The following is a 16,411-nucleotide window of genomic DNA, read 5'->3' on the forward strand; positions in this document are numbered from 1 at the left end:
TTAAAAAAAGAGTAGATACATTTTCTTTAACCAGATGGTTTTTAAATATATATATGTATATAGTTTTCTTTATTATATCTTTCTGATAAGATACTTGATGATATCTATCTTTATGAAGTCACTTAGTTGCCTAATTGTATTAATGTATCTAGATTAGAATTTATGGTCATGTGATTAGTTAATAAGCTTCTTAAAACATTAATCTACATTTTCTATTATAATCTTGATATGTGCATTAAACATAATTTTTATAATTTAGTAGTTTAAAGCCTAATAATATGCAGTTATTTGTGTGATTAGAAAAAATTTCAAAAGGCAATTATGAACAGTTTTCAAAAATGTAATGTGTTGTACACATTGCTAACCTAGGAAAAGAAGCACAAATCCTGTTATTTTATTTCACTTTGAATACCTGGTTACTGGCAAGGAAGAGGTCAAATTATATGTCTTTTGAACAATTATTTCTGTTTATAATGTCCAAAATAATTTTTTTTTTCTCATACATGCTCTTCTTAACTAACTTTCTGTTCAGAAACTTACTCCTCTTCCTGGCTTTCTGATGACTTAGTAACTACTCTTCTCCCAGTTATTTTGGCTCATGGTTCTTCAAGTCCTCATTTCCTGTTTTCAGTTGTTCCTTCACCTCCACCCCAAGCCACTGACAGCAGTTAACCCATACATTGCTTTGGGATCCCTGGGCTCTGAGGGCCAGTACAGCTGGGTGAAGATGAGAGAGACTGCTAGCTGAAGCTCCAACCACCCTTCTCTCTTCCTGGGGTTCTCACACAGGTTGAAAGCGGAAGAAGGAAGAGCAGGCAGAGGGAAGGAAGTGACGAAGAACTTGGGCTCTATGTGGTTGCAACCTCTTAGATCCTGTTCTGATGTCCTTTGCACGCCATTACAAGGGAGAAGCTCAGGTCCGCGATTGTGGGTTTATTATTTTGCTATGGCTGCCATAACACAGTACCACAGACTGGGTAGCTTAAACAAGAGAAATTTATTGTCTCAAAAGTTCTGGAGGCTGATAGTGTGAAATTAAGGTGTCAGCAGAGTTGGTTCCTTCTGAAGGTTATGAGGGAGAATCTGTTTCCTACCTCTCCTAGGTTCTGGTGGTTTGCTGGCAGTCTTGGTATTTCTTGGCTTATAAGTGCATCATCCTGATCTATGCCATCAACCTCAGATTGTATCTTCCCTGTGTGTGTGTGGCTTTCTCTGTATCCAAATTTCCCCTTTTTATAAGGATGCCAGTGATGTTGGATTATGACCTCAAATTAACTCATTTTAACTTAATTCTATAAAGATGCTGTTTCCAAATAATGTCATATTCTGAGGTACAGTAGGGATTAGGACTTAAATGTATCTTTTTGGGAGGACACGATTCAACACATAACTTTGGACATCTTATAATAGTCAGTGCCCATAGCATCCAAAACTGAGACACACACTTTCTTTCTTTGATAAGCAGTTACCACCATGGAAGGAGATTGAGGGCAAGTGTCATTAGAAAATTAGTGGCTCTGAGCTTCCCAGGTGGCGCAGTGGTTGAGAGTCCGCCTGCCGATGCAGGGGACGCGGGTTCATGCCCCGGTCTGGGAAGATCCCACATGCCGCGGAGCGGCTGGGCCCGTGAGCCATGGCCGCTGAGCCTGCGCGTCCAGAGCCTGTGCTCCGCAACCGGAGAGGCCACAGTAGTGAGAGGCCCGCGTACCGCAAAAAAAAAAAAAAAGAAAGAAAAGAAAAGAAAATTAGTGGACCTTGATTGTTTATGCATCATAGTTCGCCTATGGTTTAGAAGGATGTCTATAGTAGAATTTTAGACTTCACCCAATTTTAGCAAACAAAAATGCCAGTCTCCATGGAAGTTTCTCCACATTTTCTGTTTCAAATTTTAGTTCTTTGATTTTAGAAGAAAATCAAACCGCTAAATTCTTAATTATATTTATACAACAAAGAACCAAGATTTATCGTACCTCAAATTTGATGTTGAATGCCTAGCAACGTAGACTTCAAATAAACCTCCTCTTGGAGGATTCTCTTCTGTGAAGACTTCAAAATCATATTCACCTCCTCCCTGAGTATTCCTTGTCAAAGATACCTGCCTGTCACCTCCCTTCACAAGACACCACTCATTAGACCATCTTGGGCTTTGCCTGGTTACAGGCCTGCTTTTTGCTCTGGAACTTTGTCAAGGACAAAATCAATGTTTCTTTCATTGTTCTATCCCCAGTAACTAGCCCAGTTCCTGAGACACTCTAGGTGCTTTGGAAATACTCTTTAGTTCATTTGTTTCTCTGTGCACTCACTCTCCGACTTTACAAAGCCTGAAATGCTGAATATCTTTAGTGTCTTACTGGATCTCATGGTCAGGATCTTATTCATATTGTCACTGCACTTGAATACGATGGCCTAAACACATTTGAGGAGTGTGCTTCGTCACTACTTTTCAGGTAAGGAAACAGAAGCAGGGAAGGATCAAATGTTTTGTCTGAGGTCCAAGGCTATCACTGGCAGAGAACATTGAAGGTCCCCAGATTCTAGGTTTGCTATTCTACCTTGACAGACTTCAGGAATCAGGCAAAATTGGTTTTCTCCTGGAGACAGTATGGGCATATATGTATAACGTACCCTTTTGCCAGAAAAGAGTTTTGGTTTTGTTTTGTTTGTTTTGTTTTGTTTTGTTTTCTCTCAGTGACTCAAGAAAACCGCAGCTCTACTCCTGTACTGGATGCAGGAACAATATTACCATGCTGTCCTGCTCTGTTCACTCACCCTTTTAAGGAAATGCTTAAAGAACAGCAGGGCCTTATGGTGACAAAGGCACTTTATTCTCTGTTCAGTATTCCACTTGGCAGCCTTGTCTTTCTTTTCCTTAATTGCAATAAGCTAACCTCTTGCATCTCAAATGTAGTTGTAATCCAAAGGAAATAACCAAAATGAATGTTTTATTAGTTGTATATTTCTTAATGAGCTAAGAAAAACATAAATAACGGGTCTTGGCAATGCATGTAGTTTAGCAAAATGTAGCAGTTCATATATTTGTGCATCAATGTACAAAAAGTTATGTAAACCCAAAAGGCATGAATAGGATTGGTAAGTTAACTATATGTCCCGAAACTGACCCAGTACCACAGACTGCTAATTTAGGTGGCCTGATTTGAGAGACATTGAAAAACCTCCATTCCTCAAAAATCTTTGTTTGCTGCTATTAAAAAATCGTATCTTTATCAATCCATTGCTTTGCGTTACACACTATCCCCTGTGAAGCACTGTTTTTAAAAATGTGAAATATTCATCGCAGGGAGGCAGTACATTGTGTCACTCACCTCAGTAGAGGTCACCTCAGTATGAATTTTACCAGATCATTTACAAGATGAATTTTTAAATGAGTCGGTCAACAAAACAGCATTTTGCTCATTGCTGAGCTGAGCACAATGGGGAAAAGAAAGATCAGCTTATTTTAAGGAGCTTCCAGTATAACTTATGAGACAAAACATATACACATAAAACAAAAATGCCAGTAACAATATTTTCTTGAGTGACAAATGGTTTGGTGCATTAGAGAGCAGTATTTCTCAAACTTTTTCTTTGAGCAATGGACCTGTTTTCCAAATTATCTTACACAAAATCCCATTATATAAAACCTATGAAAATTGGGCTTCTTTGGTTCGAGAGGGTGAGGGGAAGCCAAGGGAGCTGTCTGCTCCAGTTGTCCCTTCATCCCTGTTGAGACTCCTTGGGATCTAAGGCATCTGGGATCACAGTTAAGAATCATTAAATTTAGCACATAAACATGGGGTAAGTTGACAGAAGGGAAAATCCACTCTGGGTCTGAACAAGAGAGGAAAATCCCAAGTAGGAATTCGTCCTCGAGTTGGTATAAAAAAAGTCATAGGGATAGTGAGAAAAAAGTTGGGTAAAGAAGGTAGGTAGACATTAGCTCAAGCTGGAAAAGCAGGCAGAAAAGTTGAGATTTGTTGAGACAGAAAATAGAGAGACACTGGGAACTGATGTGGTGAAAGCAGACTTGAAGAAGGAAGACTGGTAGCAGGTGCAAGATGGTTTAGAAAGAGAATTTATTCTTATTCTCAAGTTATTCCTTCCTCTCTGGCTTTTCTCAGTTTCATTATCTGAGACACTGAGAGGAGGCCATCCACCTATCCTTCCCGCTTTCTCAATCCCCAGAGCTGTGTGTTGTACCTGCCTGAGCCTTCTATCTCTCATTCTGTGCAAAGCTGAACCCAGTTGAGCAAAATGCGCATCCTTTCCACATAGCCCCTGGCTTCAGGGTCATCATGACTAACTGATGCCTAATAAACCCCATGATGCCACTTTCCTTTTCCTTTTTTTTAAAAAGATTTTGTTTTTATTTCCCTCCCTGAATTGCAAAGGGATTATGCATCTTCTGAATTTGGAAAGATTTATATGTGGATCTTTATAGATTTACTTATTAAAGGAGAATTTATACCTTAAGTTACATAAATGCCAGAAAATTAGTGATATGACTTGACTTTTATTTTCTCAGAAATGTTAAGTTCTTTTTTTTTTTAATTCATCAATTCCCTCTTTTCATTTTCTTGTGTACTGATGATTCCTCTCCAGTTGGTCCCCATAGCAACACTGGATAATGCTAATGAAACTGCAACATCTTAAGCTCTCCCACAGAGCATCTCTGTTAAAACTGCCATGAAACACAGTTGCTTTATTTTCTTTGCTTAAAAGAAATCGATATTTTGGGATCTTTCCCATGATGGAGGCTTAACTTCCCAAACTCTCTGGCTAGAATTGGAGCCTCTAATTTAGAGAAGATTTTTCGAAGATGATAAACCACGATTAAAATACCACTTCCTCCCCTTCATTCATGTTGGTGTACAGTATGAAAGTGGTTCTCAAAATGTGATTCCGCAGCAGCAGCAGCAGCATCTGGGCATTGGTTAGAAATGCAGATTCATGTGCCACACCCCAGCCCTTTTGAATCAGCTACTCAGGATGGAGCCCAGTGCTCTGTTTCAACAAGTCCTCCAGGTGATTTGGATGCACACTGAAGTTTGAGTACCACTGGTGTAGACGATAGAACTATAGTAGGCAACAACATCACATCCAGTTTGATGGATTTTGCTAACACGACTAGAAATTATTTTACTGTTTGATTTTTATATCACCTAGATTTATTTATACTATGAAACATTAGCTAAATGTCAATTTGTGTTAAGATAAAATATGGCAGTGGAGAGTGTAATTGATTTGAGCTACTGAATTATTTATCCATTATTAACAAGTATTAGAAAGGCCAAGTAATTGCCAGTAAGTCTATGGTAATAGGTAATGGCTCAGACTATAAAAGCATGTGTTTTTTTCTGTTTCTTATGTTTAATGTATGGATGCTGACAAGTATTCGCCTTTTAGAAAGGAGTACAGTTGACCCTTGAACAACACCATGGTTGGGGCTCTGACCCTCCACACGCTGGAAATTCAAGTATAACCATATTCACAGTTCCACATCCGCAGATTCAGCCAACCTCAGATCGTGTAGTACTATAGTATTTACTATTGAAAAAAATCCAAGTGTAAGGGGACCTGCACAAGTCAAACCCATGTTGTTCCAGGGTCAACTGTATTTTAAATAGTGCCTCTTCTGCTTGTAGTAAGTAATTCATCCTTTACGTGCAGAAACACACCAAAAGCAGGCAGTAAAAGCAAGAATCTTTTTGATGCCATGATTTAGAGAACAAAAAATAGGAATCAGATGTAGTAGAAAATTACAAAAAAAGGACAAGTTTATTTTGTTATCTAAAGTTTTAAGTGGCAGGTAGGCCCCAAAACATGGATATCAAGGCAGAAATTTGAGCTGGAGAGAGGCACTCTGAAAGTTATTTTAAACTGCTGGTTATCACAAAGCTGAACCATCTGTATACCAGGATGTTGGAACAGAACCTAAGGAAGTTGTACTGTTGGTGGTCAGGTCCGATCTGAAAGCCAGGCTGTCAGGCATTACAAAAAAAGAACCAGATGGGGTTCAGAAACCAATATAAGTAAGATACCCCTGGTCAGGAATCCAGAGAGTCCAAGCAAACAATACAAGCAGAGTGATTCTTATCAGCACCTGACATTTGCTCCTACCTCTTGATCACCACTGCCCTATTTCAGATCCTCTCTGTATCTCACCAAGACTGTTCTTATTGCTTCCATATTGTGGTCAGATCCCTGAATATTCATAGTTCCCTGAATATACTGTCTCTGCCTTTCTGCCATATTACTCCTTGAAGTGCCTGGGGGCACCCTGCTCTCTCCAACTAGGTTAGCTCCTCTCATTTACTCATTATTTGTCCTTAAGGTCTTAGTTCAAATAATGAACTTCTTCACCTTTGACTGGCAGACTTAGGTCCTCTGTATACCCTGGATTTCCCTTATACCTTGTACTTACCATTATTTATAACAAATGCCATGTATTGTAATTGTTTGTGTCTCTACCTGTGCTTTGGTAGCTGGATCCATATCTTCATCTCTAATCCTTTCTCGTCTCTTGGTGCCTAGCACACTGTAGATTTTCAATAAATATTTTTTAAATGAATGTTTAAGAGATTTTTATGTATTATAGGCATGGCAAACAAATTATGGATTTTCTGAAGTCTGATTTGAAATTTTTTTTTCCTTTTCTCTCAGCTACTGTAACTTCAGCTGTTTCACTGCCCCAAAATTTATCTCCTATGTGTCTTATATGCAGATATAACAAAAATCCTTTGAAGTTATTATATACCAGGGATCTGGAAAGATGGAAAAGTGTATCTCTGCCCTTGGGGGAAGGGTATGTTAGCCATTTTAGAAAATCTCCAGGGAAGTCTGTTAGTAAAATCTGAAGGTGGGATGTTGGAATAGCATGTTTCTGTGCTTGTTAGAGGTATTTAATTAATATAATTCTTGGACCGAATTGTTCAAACCTTATAGAAAACCTCTTCTGTTCTTTCCTCTCTTTGCATTTCCATGCTATTCCAAAATTCAGAGTACTAGGGGAATGTGGTTGGAATTGAGAGATAAAAAGAAATTCTAGATTCTTTCCATGGGTAATGGTTTATAATGCCCTTTAATTTATCTGGCAGCATCTCAGAAAACAATATGTTTTGTTTAAGTAGCTTACCAGGTTTCTGAAGATTATTACGTTGAGTAGTTTTTCAAAGGGCTATACATAACTGACTGCAAACATCATGTCTTAATGACTATCAGCAGAATAAACATATTTTTACTTACTGATTCCACTCAAATATTCCTAAATAGCTTTACTTGTTTTGGTTTTTGTTGCCATAGTTATTCTTCTCCCTCTTTGATGATCATTCATTTATTAATCAAACAAATATTCACTTAGCATCTACTGTATGCTGCACACTGGGCTGGGGGGCTAGAACCAGAAGAATGTATAAAGCGGACAAACTCCCTTCCTTCCCAAATTTTAAAACTAGTGGAAGAGGGGCTTCCCTGGTGGCGCAGTAGTTAAGAATCCGCCTGCCAATGCAGGAGACACAGGTTCGAGCCCTGGTCTGGGAAGATCCCACATGCTGCGGAGCAACTAAGCCCGTGTGCCACAACTACTGAGCCTGCACTCTAGAGCCTGCGAGCCACAACTACTCAGCCCGCGTGCTGCAGCTACTGAAGCCCGCGGGCCTAGAGCCCATCCTCTGCAACAAGAGAAGCCACCGCAATGAGAAGCCCACACACCACAACGCAGAGTAGCCCCAGCTTGCCGCAACTAGAGAAAGCCCATGCGCGCAGCAACAAAGACCCAGTGCAGCCAAAAATTAAATAAATTAATAAATAAATTTATTTTTTATAAAACTAGTGGGAGAAATAGACTTTAGCAGAATTTCATCTTCTCTCCATATCATAATTTGTGGCTTCAGATCTTTGGTGGAGAGAACTGGGTATAAAATGAATATATATAGCAGAACCCAGGCCACAAACTCAGTGAAATTCAAGGGACTGCCAGGTAACAGAAGTGCTGGAAGTGGGGTGGAAAACGACCACTTTGAATTGCTGCTACTTTCAGCTTGATTTTGGAATAATAGGAGGTGGTGAGGATCATGGCAAATGGGAACATACCTACCCTGCCTGAGGAAGCAGCCATCCAGATCTGGATTATTGACATGTGGAAATGGACTCCCAGTGTTATCAGAGTCTGGAAATTTTTTTAATGTGTACTCTTTCAGTTTTAATGATGGTAGCTAATTAAAATTAAAATACTGTACATATCAAATAAAATATATCAGAGGGGTAGATTTGGCATGAGGGTTGCCAGTGTATAGACTCAGAGTCTGAGCTCCCTGTGAGTAAACTGCATGAGTTTTAGCATCTAATTTGAATACACAGAAGCCTTGTTTTCTTCCTTCCTTGTTAGAATTACCAGATTAAGCAAATGAAAATAAAGATTGAGGACCAATTATATTTGCATTTCAGATAAGCAGCTAATAACGTTTTTAGTATATACCCCAAATATTGCACAGGATGTGCTTATACTATGCAATACCATACAGTATTTGGGACATACTTATACTAAAACAGTATTCGTTGTATATCTGAAATTCAAATTTAACTGGGCATCCTATATTTTATCTGGCAATCCTGTTCCTAGTACTGTCTACTGTTTTGAATTTAAGTTTGCCAAATAAGTGGCCTATGGGTGAAATATTTACTTATGTTCCCAATTTATTAATAATTAATGTAAATAATTAAAATTTTAATTTTTATTAAGTGATGGCTGTATGCCAAGCTGGGCATACCTTCAAATAGGAGTAGGGTTTTTTTGTTTGTTTTTTAAATCTGGCTATCTATGGGGAAGCCTTCTTATTTAGCCTTTATATATAAACTTCTAAAAATGTTTTTACAGTGTATTATTATTTTGGCACAAAAATAATAATTCTTTCTATAGTCCAAATGAACATTTTTATCTACGTATTTATCCCCATGCTACCAACTTGCCTTTATGACCTTTAAAAAAAAAAAACCATATCTTTGTAAATGTCCTTTCCACGTTAGCACATTGATTTTTATTTTAATCTTTGAAAAGCTGAGTTCTGAGCACTTTGCTTCAACTAGTATTCTCCCTGATGCCCACGTCACTGTGCAATTTCTTTTGTACTTTTTGAGATTCTCCTATTCTTCCCTTCGTGATACTAACCATCTATATTAATGAGTTAATAAACCAGGCTTGTTGCTAATGAATCGATTCATTCAACTCTAGATTTAATTAGAAAGACATTTAACATGCCAGCAGATGTTCTGGTTTTGTTTAATTGTCCCCAAATATAATAAAATACAATGAATTTTTATATTTTTGCATAAATTAAACTAAATCAAGATTTGTTACTGTATCATGTATTATAAAAGGCTAACTGATGGGCTTCCCTGGTGGCGCAGTGGTTGAGAGTCCGCCTGCCAATGCAGGGGACACGGGTTGGTGCCCCGGTCCGGGAGGATCCCACATGCCGCGGAGCGGCTGGCCCCGTGAGCCATGGCCGCTGAGCCTGCGCGTCCGGAGCCTGTGCTCCGCAACGGGAGAGGCCACAGCAGTGAGAGGCCCGCATAACGCTAAAAAAAAAAAAAAAAAAAAAAGGCTAACTGATGCAGTTTTGTTACCATTGTATTCCAAGTATCAGAAGGAAAATCAGTTTCCTTCTAAAAGCACTCACCTCTTAACTGGCAGAAGAGTAGGGTCTAGGAGTAAAGAGTATCCTGACCCTCAAATCTATATAAAGGAAACTAAGCCATAGATGCATCCCAAAGTGTTGGGGTTTTTTTTTTTCTGTCAGTACTTTGATAGGGGATGCATCTTCTAAATTAATTAACCAATAAAAAAGTTACTTAAGAACTGTAATTCCAGAGACACTATCTAGTGAGTTCTTTTAATTGTTTGCTTTTCATGGTTTTGCTTGCAGTATTCAGAGGGACTTTTACTTTAAAAAAGAGAAAAAGATGGGCTTCCCTGGTGGCGCAGTGGTTGAGAGTTCGCCTGCCGATGCAGGGGACACGGGTTCGTGCCCCGGTCTGGGAAGATCCCACATGCCACGGAGCGGCTGGGCCCGTGAGCCATGGCCGCAGAGCCTGCGCGTCTGGAGCCTGTGCTCTGCAACGGTAGAGGCCACAACAGTGAGAGGCCCACATACCACAAAAAAAAAAAAAGAGAAAAAGAAAAAGTCAAAGTTTTAGGAGAGATTTTAATGTTCAGGGCTTTTATTAGAGATATTGGCAGGGAAGCTTTTAAATGTGTTAGTGCATGCACAAAAGTAACAGCTCAGACAAACTGAGCAGTCCTCACTTTGGACCTTCAGCCTCTAGCATGCCCTTCCTAGGAAAGAAATGAAAGGATTCTATGCAGTATCCCAGATACCAAGTCAGTAGATGACATGAATTAAGCAATACTCAGATACAAAGGAAATTACAGATACATTAGGAAAAAACTGTCTTAAAAAAATTACCAAATGGGTAAATTCATCCATCCTGGGTACACTTCCTGAGGTAGGGTTATAAAGACTTGCAGAGTAGCTAAAGAGGAGGAAGAAGACAATAGAATTCCTTTCACCCTTCCAGGTCAGCTTTTTTGTTTTTTTCTTTGGTAGTTCCTTTTGTTTAAAAATATGTATTTTTTTAAAAATAGGGATCATAGTATAAATATGGATTTATACAGTTTTTTCCTGAGTATTTCCCCATGCCACTAAATCTCTCAAAACACATTTTTAATGACTTGTTTAATGTCTATAATTCATTTAATCATTCTCTTATTGTTGGATATTAGGTCATTTTATTTTTTTCTATCATTAAATTAACATCAATAGGTATTCTTTAGTAAACCCCCCAATCTTGCTTTTATAGGGTACTTATTTCTGGGAAGTGATCAGCCTTAGGTACCAGTTAAATTTTGATTTTCACATTACATTTCAGAGTGTAAGGAATGCAACAGTCTTCTAAAACTAGGGCAAGAAGAGAATGAAATCAGGCAGGTAGGCCAGGCAGAGAGCAAAGGTGATGGAACAGAAAGTTGTACCTACTCTGGTTTATGTACCATCCCAACTTCTGCAATGAAGTTACAGCATAGAGTGATTGCTTTTTTTTAATCTGAGGTTCACTTCTTACAACTTTGCAATATTTTTCTTTTAGTTTTAACGGTTCTTTCAAGGATTTGGTAGGATTGTTAATATCATTCATATACAACCACAGAAATGTGTGTGAGACATAGAGATTGGACCTTGTAATGATAGGCTACCATAATCCCTAATATTTAATAGTCTCTAAGTAGAACTTGTCTCAGTGGTTCTCCTACTTATAAGTTTGCTCAGGCAGCTTGGAGAAGATTCCAACCACCATAAAAACTTGAGGCATTAAGTAGCTTCGTGAATTTCGAGTGTCTTTCTGGGCGCTACACTAGCATCTTTGAATTCCCTTCTGGGCTTCCCCTATATTCAATACTATAGGCTGTCTGGTGTTGTTAGCTTCAACCAGGTGCTTGGGTGATTGGAATGAAGGTTCAGCTTTGACATTTATTTGCCTTCAAAACTAGTAATAATGTACCTGGAGACCAACTGTGTCTCATTTCACAATTTGTAAAGTCAGTTTTACCTAACAGCCAACAATTAGGTTTTCTGCCTATAAAAAAAAAATGAGAGGATGCAAAATACATTTGCTAAATCCCATAAAGAGCTAATGAATGACATTTTACATGCCTAGCTATGTCTGCTTTCTGGCTGTGTTTTTGATTTTTCAGATTGAGAAAGGTGATTGTAGTTAACCCTTGAACAACAGCTGTCTGAGCAGTGAGAGTCTACCTTTACCTGGGTTTTTTTTTCTGTAAATACTGTAGTACTACATGATGTGCAGTTGCTGAGGTTGCTGTGGAACCACAGGTAAGGAGGGCCTGCTGTAAAGTTCTAGGCTGATTTTCAGCTGCGAGGATGCCGCCCCAATTTCCGCCTTGTTCAAGGGTCAACTCTACTTCATTTGGGTCCTTATTTCTTGCTTTTTCTGGCAGAAAAGAATAACTTGTATCGAAGGTGGAAACAAAATCTCATTTTTTAGAGATTTTTAACCTCTCCCCTACTTTTTTTTTTTTTTTTTTTTTTTTTTTTACGGTACGCGGGCCTCTCACTGTTGTGGCCTCTCCCGTTGCGGAGCACAGGCTCAGGACGCGCAGGCTCAGTGCGCTCCGCCGCATGTGGGATCTTCCAGGCGGACTCTCAACCACTGCGCCACCAGGGAAGCCCTCCCCTAATTTATTTTTGTGCTTCTTGTCTGAATTTTACCACATGTAACATTTTGCCCCAAATCCTTATATTCTTTAACCTTCATGGTCCCTTTAGAATTGTGTTTTTAGGAGTTTCTTCATAATCTGCTCTCCATCAAAAGGCACCAGTGCTCATTTGTTTAATCCTCTTGAATATCAAAGCCTCTAGTCAAAGCTATTGTGTCATTCTGCTTGCTTTTACTTGAATATTCTGTAATAGAAGTCTTTTTTAAAGCAAGGTGACCTGAACTACCCTTTGTTCCAAATAAAGTTGCTTCATTTTTAAGTAACATCCTTTGACTTATACCAAGACAATAAACATTTTAAAAGTCTACTTAGTTTTTTAAGTGCCGTGCTAAAAGTTTAAAGTTTTATCCTCTACTAAACATTTATTCTTCTGTTCAGTGTCTTGTAGCATGTGAGTACCAAGGGTGTATTCATTTTCTGTAGAATTTGGTGTTCCCTAACTCATTACTTTATATTTCTCTACAGTGAGTTCTGTACACTGCTCTCAGCCTGCCTGCATAGCTCTCCTCCTTCCTACAATCTGCCCTTCTAGTTTTGTGGCCTCAATAGATTTCATCTCCCTTCATGTTCTGTCTTCCAAATTACTGACATTTTTAAAAGCAATTAAATTTAAAAAGATTATTATTGAGCCATGTGTATAGACTGCTTGCCCAAATTTATGGATCTTAAAATTGTCAAGCTGCTGGCCAGGAATTTTCAGCCTTATAGTAAAGCTCAGAAAGAAAGCCAAGGGGAGAACAATGCAGGGAGTATTGTCTTACAAAGAGAACTTTGGACTTAAAGTTCCCATTGTAAATAATATTTTAGTTTCAGTTTTTTTTTTTGGTCTATTTGCCTTAAATACTTTTTATTTACGAAAAACTACTGCATGTGATTTATTTTCTCAATTAATATGTTAAAAGCCTAATAAGTGAATTATATTAATAAAGGTAATTTAATGACATAAAACATTTGTTCCATGGGATTATCTCTCAGAATGTTTTATAAATGATATAGAGGATTATATATTTTTTTAAATACATTTTGTCTTATTAATACAAAAGTATGCTGTTAATCATATTTAGATACTCTTCAAAGCTTAGTATTTAAGAGGCTATTTTGCTTTAGATTTGTTTCAATTAAAAATATGGATACTTTTGGTTGTAAATGTTGATGAATAATACTGCCTAACTTCATGGGGACTCTGCCATTCACGGTGTCCATTAAATAGTAATAAAATTAGAAAGGAGCAATAATAAGTTACTATACACCGTATTTAAATAACAACATATGTATGGTCATGAAAGGGTGGGGGCATCAAGGTCTCTCCATCATAATCCAGGATATTTGCTCAGGGAGAGTATAATGACTCCAAGGTTAGGCTCTGGAATCAGACTGCCTGCATTCCAGTCTTCTGTGGAACCCTTTGGTCGAGGAGGTCATTGCTCAATCTCTGAATCAAAAAGCTGGATTTACTGTTGCTGGACAGTGGAGACCTGTACTTAAAAGGCATAGTCTTTCTGACAAAGCAGACTGCTGATCTTGTTTTGGGTTTTGGGAATCATAGAGATCAGAGACCGTTGGACTCTCAGAAGCAGTATTGTGTGGGGATTGGTAGACCTTTAGCTATAGCAGTATAGTTGCTGAATGAAGCCTTTGCCAGTTAACTGACTTTCAGAAGTATCCTAATGGATTGAGTTGTCACTAACCCACTGGTATAAGTTTAAAACTGTGATTCTCTTACTACCTAACAATAACAAAACTGCCTTCCTCATAGAACTTTTTTTGATAATTAAATCAGAGATTGTGTATAAACATCCTAGCATAATGCCTAACAAAAACAAGCCATCATCGGGGCTTCCCTGGTGGCGCAGTGGTTGAGAATCCACCTGCCAGTGCAGGGAACACGGGTTCGATCCCTGGTCCGGGAAGATCCCACATGCCACAGAGCAACTGAGCCCGTGCACCGCAACTACTGAGCCTGTGCTCTAGAGCCCGTGAGCCACAACTACTGAGCCCGCATGCTGCAACTACTGAAGCCTGCGCACCTAGAACCCGTGCTCTGCAGCAAGAGAAGCCACCGCAATGAGAAGCCCGCTCACTGCGATGAAGAGTAGCTCCCGCTCGCTGCAACTAGAGAAAGCCTGCACGCAGCAACGAAGACCCAACACAGCCAAAATAAATAAATAAATTTTAAAAAAAAAAAAAAACAAGCCATCATCTTCATCAGTCTGGCCTTTAAGAGGGTAGACTGTAAAGCCTTTAGAGCATTCGATCATCATATTGGGTCAGTATAGCACCTCACATTGGCCTGATTCCCCAGTGTTATATAATACATACTGTTCATTTTCACTTTTTTTAAAAAATATTTATTTTTATTTATTTATTTGGTTGTGCTGGGTCTTAGTTGCAGCAGGCGGGCTCCTTAGTTGTGGCTTGCCAACTCCTTAGTTGCAGCACATGAGCTCCTTAGTTGTGGCATGCAAACTTTTGGTTATGGCATGCATGTGGGATCTCATACCCTGACCAGGGATTGAACCCAGGCCCCCTGTATTGGGAGCGTGGGGTCGTAACCACTGCGCCACCAGGGAAGTCCCCATTTTCACTTTTATGTGTGCTTAATACACGGCTCTACAGTGTCAACATTTTATGCAGTGTTTATTTCACTTTTAAATAGATATCACTTGCTTTCTAGACCAGTGGGCTTTTTGTGGGTTTGGTTTGGTTTTTAAGCTTTTGTGAGAATCACAGATCTCTTTGAGAACCTGGTAAAAGCTGTGAACTCTTCCCCTGAGTGATGTTTGTGTGCATATACATATGTTTATATACAATTTCTTAAATTCTCAGATTCCGTGAAAGCTCAGGCCCTGCTCTTCAAAACTACCTCTGTTCCAAAAGATATAGTTTTCTGTGAGAATCTTTACATCTAGAAGCATAGATTTCAGTTGTAGGACACTGGGTAATACCAGTAAAAATAGCCCTTTATGATAGAAAACATAAAATGTATCTTGGAGATTGAGGGTGAAGGTTAAAATGGATTAGACAAAAAGGTGCCAGTTCCTGGAGGCCACAGTGGCCCTTTCTAGGCAACAGTGCAGGCTGGGCAGTAGCTTTTGAACATTAGTATACAGAAGCACACCTGGGATCCTGCTCTGGGCCCAAAGCCCCAAATTTGATTAATTAGATCTGGCACTGGATGATTCTGGTCCTAACTACTGTTAAAGGAAAACTGAAGTTATCAAATCCAAACATTGTTATGATGTAGCAAGTTCTCCCCACTTTCCTCTCCAGTCCAATTTTTTTTTGTAATATCTGTCTCTCTTGCACTGTAAGGAATCCTCTGAAACACAGGTGTTTCACTAGAAGATTTTGCGGTGTCAGGTCACTAGGCCTTTGGTTCTTAAATTGCATCACCTGTTAAAACAGGTTGCTTGTTAAAAAGCAAATTTCTGGCCCCCACCCCCAGAGTTTCTGATTTAGTAGGTCCTGGTCTGGGGCCCAGTGATTTGCATTTCTAACAGCTTTTCAGGTGATGCTGATGCTGCTGGTCCAGGGGCCACACTTCAAGGACTACTGCTCAAGGCATTGATGTATCATTGGTCCTCTAGGCCCACTTACCACTGGTCACAAACACGAGATTGTTTATACCAGCTACTCAAACTCGATAATTTAACTTGTGTTGAGTAATTATTTGTAATAACTCTAGGTCAGTTGATAGGGATAATTGCTCTTGATTAGCGCCTAACAGTGAATAAAAGTGTTGCAGAAATGTCTTCAGGCTTGACAGAATGGGACAAGGGCAGAAAGAAACTTTTAAGTAAATTATTTAGTAAGATTAAAAAAAAGGAACCACAGCAACCCTGACTTTAAAATGCAGAGTGCTTCCTCTGGACCCTAGCCTGACTCTAGTTGAGAGAAACTTTTGAGCAAAAGCTGCATCCATAACCGGGAATAGGTCACACTTATAATATGGCCCTACCTGGGTTATGCTTCCCTAGAAAGGAAATAAGGAGCTCCTATAGCTAGAGAGATTGTTGACCATCTTTTCTGACTCTCTTCATATCAGAATAAAAGAAAGAAATCAAGTTCATGTTCAAAGTCAAAAATTATGATATCTGGTTACCCCTGCTAATCTCACCTCTGAAT

The 16,411-nt window shown here is 39.0% G+C and overlaps 1 protein-coding gene across 7 annotated transcripts in view; it reads left to right on the top strand.

Moving 5' to 3' along the window:
- Window positions 1–16,411, top strand: part of ZNF277 (zinc finger protein 277) — a 125,837-nt gene that overhangs the window by 18,659 nt on the left and 90,767 nt on the right. The window lies entirely within an intron of this gene.

Source organism: Delphinus delphis, chromosome 9, assembly GCF_949987515.2.
Source record: "Delphinus delphis chromosome 9, mDelDel1.2, whole genome shotgun sequence".
NCBI classification, from domain to species: Eukaryota; Metazoa; Chordata; class Mammalia; order Artiodactyla; family Delphinidae; genus Delphinus; species Delphinus delphis.